Raw genomic sequence first — 4974 nt, 5'->3', positions numbered from 1 at the left:
AAAGAAGATTCATTGTTCCCAATATTCAAAACCTCAAAAAGATTGATTCATTGATAACCCAGTCTTTCAGGGCACAACCTCAACAGAACCAAAATCATGGCTATAAATCAAAAGTTCAACCACCACCACCACCAGATATGCATCGAGATCTCTTTGCCTTCCCCTTCCAACTAAAATCCGAACTGGCACCCCAATCACAGTATAAAACAGTATAAAACTATTAAAAACAGAAAATGAAGGAGGGAGAGAGAGAAAGTATCTGCAAAACTACCAATAAACCATGGTAGTAAGGCCCTACCTTACCTCCCTTGGTAGTCACAGTCCTTTCCCTTTTCCATCCGTTGTGTGAATGCCTGCAAAGAGACACACTTTACTCCAAAGCGCCCTGGAGACTACAGCTTAAGGGCACAATCCTATGCATGTTTATACAGAAAAAGCCCTACATCTCCCAGCATTCCCCAACCAGCATGGCTGGCTGAGGAATGCTGGGGGTTGTAGGAATTTTTTCTGTCTAAACATGCATAGGATTGCGCCTTTAGACACAACTGCGGAGTCCACACAGAGAGTCTGATCAAATTGGTTGATAAAATGTTAATTCCACTCCCCTTCTCCCACTGATACTTCAAGGCACAGCATTTTCTCCTCCAGCGTTTAATGGGAGCCAAAACTTGCACAATAGTTTTCACACTTCCTTCCCACCCCATTCAGTTTTCTAGCTTTGAAGGTCAACGTCTGCTGCCGCTGTACCATCAAATGGAATTACTAAAGACTTGGCCCATCTCTAAGGCCATATGGGAAAGGAATGGGTCAGTGCGTTTGAAGCACCTGCAAAAGGGCAGGATGCATATCCATCCAGGAGAGTATTTGCCTCTGCCATCACTAGCTAATAATGTTATTAACCTGGAAGAAGCAGCTAGGCCTTTGTGGTTGCCTAGCAACCATTACCCATAAAGCCCAGGTCAGCAACTGGTTTTTGCTGGAGGGCCATTTTTGACAATGGAGTATGAAGCACCAGGGCCTCCCACTCCATCACCTTATCAAATGCCATTGCTACTTATTCATAAGCGTCTTTTGCTTCTGGGAGTGACAATTTGGGAAGAAAAAAGTCAGGAGATGAAATCCCAAGGGTGTGCAAGGATAAAGATTTTATTGGCCTAACACAGCCTCCCCCAAAATGGCATCTTCTGTATGTGCTAGGACCGCAACTGGCCAATTCCCATGCTGGGCTGGGAATTATGGGAGTTGCAGTTCCAACACACCTGGAGGGCACCATGTTGGGGAAGGCTGACTTACTGAGTTTCGAATTGAAATTGTTCTTCGCTATCACTTTAAAAGCTCTAGAAAACTAAGTAATGTGCTTTTTAAAGTGTTCCCGAAGAAGAAATATAATTTGAAACTCATTGGGTCAATAACATCTTTACTTGTGTGCACCCTTGAGATTTGATCTCCCCACACATACACACATATCTTTTTCCTGGGCATTGGTGCCTTCCCTCCTTTGGTTTCTCTTGGCAACCTGAGAGCCATGCGGCACATTTAGGGAGATGAATTAGGTCTAGTTATTAGTTTCTATCATAAAGTGTTCTACAATCACTCCGCCTCAAAATGGTAGCGAGATCACATTTTGCAGTCGCTAAGCAACCACAGAGGCCTTGCTTCTCTCCACATACATTGGCAGAAAACCAAAACACAGCCCCAGAAATCAGCAAACAGGCCTCAAACAAAGGAGGATCTTTCAAGCCAACTTAGGGAATGGGGAGATCAGAAAAGGAGAAGGCTGTTGGACACAGATCCTGCCCCACCCCGGAACACTGGAGACTACTGCTTCTTACTTTGCCTCCCAGGGTAAACAGAAGGAACTTGGAGATCCAAAATGGAGTCACAACTCACAGCAGCATCACAAAGATGCCACTGTGACTCCATCTTGGACCCCCAAGTTCCCTTTTCCATAGTCATCCTTGGGAGGATGTAAGGTTCTAGGTCTACTTATTTCTTACTTCTTATTCTTGTGACCTCCTAAAGACTTAACATGTGTATTGTGGCATAATTTGTTTGTCCTTTGAGGTACCACGAGAGTCTTGGTTGTTTTTGCTGCAATAGGCTGACACGGTCACTCTTTAGGAGGTGACTGTACAGCTGTGCTGAGTTCCTCACACAGCAACAGGTGTGCAAAGGGTGCACAGCTACAGGTGTGCGAAGACACCAGAAGGGCACAGCCCCTTCTCAGGTCTAGCTCTGAGGCAGCCACCCAGTGCCTGGGCTGTACAACATCAAGCTGTTGGTGGGGCTCCCCTGATGGAGTGCTTCTTCATACAAATTCCTTGGACAAATCTCATCATAGTGGGGACAACTGTGACCAGGTGACCTGTGTGCCTGCTCAGTCTCCTAATTCTTGATAGGTGACTTCAAAAACCCTGCTCTCCCTTCTTATGGTTGCTGAACTTGAAACCAGAATCGGACTAGACATCCTGTCATATTGAAGCAATGGAAGCTAGTGGCTCAGTTGTTAGTGGGCCAGTGAATATGCTCTGGGTTTCAGTCAGAACCAGTCAGAACTCTAAAGGAGTTATCCTGAAGAGCACCTTGGATACCTCCTTTAGAGTTCTGACTGGTTCTGACTGAAACCCAGACAGGATTCACCGCCCCACTGACATCTGAGCCACAAGCCTCCACTGAATTGAGGATGCTTTCAAACAGAGGACTGTCCTCTGTAAAGCAGAACACATGGCCAACTGTGGAGGAATTCTGAAGTGCAGACACAGATTTACCAGCTCCATTAGAACTAGGACATAGTATCAACCTACTCTGGGCTTGCAAACACTTGCAGTTTTAAGACCGATCTCTAGTTCTCCTGCACTGACCTCCAGAATCCCGAACTATATAGGGAGGACCTTGGGGGCCCCTCCCCTGTGTTCCAAACCACATGCAACTATTTCTGTGAAGCTAGCATGTCAAAGGCACAAATCCCTTTGTTTAAAAATAAGGGTGAATGTTTGACCTGGGTTAGCAATATTGCTAAGGGTATTGTGCAGTATTACAAAAATGTCACCACAAGAAAGGCTCATAAAATATATGCCTTTCTGCAATTTAATCTTAAGAACATAAGAAGAGCCCTGTTGGATCAGACCGGAGGCCTGTCTAGCCCAGCATTCTGTTTCCAGTGGCCAACCAGCTGCCTATGAGAAAGAAGGTCACAAGCAGGACATGAGCGTTATACCACCCTCTCAGCAACTGATAACGGGGGGATATAGAGGCATAATGACTAGTTTGTGTTTTTTTTATTTAAAATACTCCTTGGCCGTCTTTCAAGCTAGAAGCCCTCCCAAGGTGGCTTACAGCAATAAAATACATAAAAACAGTTAAAATATTAAAAATGATAAAAACATAAACACAATAAAATAGCAATAAAAACAACAATAAAAGCCAGCAATAAAACCAGCAACAACAAGAATGGCAGTAACAGCAACAACATCAATCATATAAAGAGAAGGCCAAGGTAAAGTCAAATTTTCAAGGCCTTCTTACAAGCCTGCAACGACACAGCATGGTAGACCTCTGACAGCAACTTGTTCCAAGGGTGTGGGGCCACTGCAGAGAAGGCCCTCTCATGGGTGGTCACCCACCTAACTGCTCTCATGGGTGGGCAAATGAGAAGGGCCTCTTTTTCTGATCTTAAAGTGCAGGCAAGCTGATATGGGTGAAGGCGGTCCTTCAAATAACTTGGTCCCAAACCATTGTAGCCATTGATAGCCTTATCTTTCATTGATAGCTTTATCCACTTGAATATATATCTAAGGGTGGGTCTTTAAATCTCGCTGAGAATTACTCCTGCTGCCTCCACTGCCAATCTAAAATGACACAAGACTTCCTTGTTTTTCTGGAAAATTTCACCTTCTGTGATGTGTCCTATGTGAAATTATTAGCAATTAAGGTAGACTGTGCTTGCTAGATGGCAGCAATGCTCACTGCAAGGCAGACCAGCTCCTCTGCACTGCACATAAATTTAAATAAGGCTTCTGCTTTGTCAGATGGAATCCAAGCTCCTTGCAAGACTCCAGCTCCTTGGCAAGGTAAGATTAAATTGATTCACGATAAACTTCTGGATACCTCGAATCTAAGATCCTGAAAGCAGGCCCTTACCACATTTGCTGGCAAGTGAAGCAAGAAAGGCCTAGTTTACAATTTACGAAGAGAGTGGAATGATGTTTCAGTCAATTGTTCTGTCTGAAAAGCCCAGCAATATGGCCCAGCTTTAGGAGGACCTGAGATTCTTGACAGACCTCTGACCAAGAAGACAAATGACCATTGGGTTGGGGGTGGGATCCCTTAATTCAGCCTTTCCCAAAATGGCAACCTCCAGATGTGGTGGACTGCAACTCCCACCATCCCCATGTCAGGGATGATGGGAATTGGTTCAATGCTTCTGTAGGACACCAGATTTGGGGAGGCTGCCTTAATTGCCTCCAGATCCCCATCCTATCCCTCCAGGCCATTGTCCCAACCTTTATCCCCACCACTGCCACCCACACACAGTGGTCCATGACCCTTGGGCTTGTTTACTCATCAAACACAGTGCCCACACTCTTCTGGGTGGGTGGGGGCATCTAGGCCCTCAAATCCCACCCCCACTGCCCTTGCAGAACAGATTAATCACTAACTCTCCAGGGCACCGACACCCAGGCACTAAGGTCACACAAGAGCCACGTGGCCAAGCACAGTACACACAGGAGCACGTCCCAGACTTGTGCATCTTCTGCCTCCTACTCCATTTCTCTCCCAGCAGGATCCCTAGCTCTGCCTTGTAGGTCCCATGGGGTGTCAGGATCCCTTTGACAAGACCAAGATAGGAGGCGCAAGTGGAACGTAGACTTTTCCGCCCCCCCGCCCCCCGCAATCAATCTGCCTGGTTGGAAAGGCCCCACCATGAAGAAGGAAGGGATTTGGGGAAGAAAACTGACCTCTTTGCCTGGAAAG

The 4974-nt window shown here is 45.9% G+C and overlaps 1 pseudogene across 2 annotated transcripts in view; it reads right to left on the bottom strand.

The window, feature by feature from the left end:
- Nucleotides 1–4974, bottom strand: part of LOC146337528 (protein CFDP2 pseudogene) — a 471985-nt pseudogene that overhangs the window by 155657 nt on the left and 311354 nt on the right. The gene's annotated exons all lie outside the window — the stretch shown is intronic.

The sequence above is a fragment of the Heloderma suspectum genome, chromosome 10 (genome assembly GCF_057233095.1).
Source record: "Heloderma suspectum isolate Gila_16-S chromosome 10, 16-S_ref, whole genome shotgun sequence".
In the NCBI taxonomy this organism is placed as follows: Eukaryota; Metazoa; Chordata; class Lepidosauria; order Squamata; family Helodermatidae; genus Heloderma; species Heloderma suspectum.
This window is presented reverse-complemented; position numbering and strand designations above follow the sequence as displayed.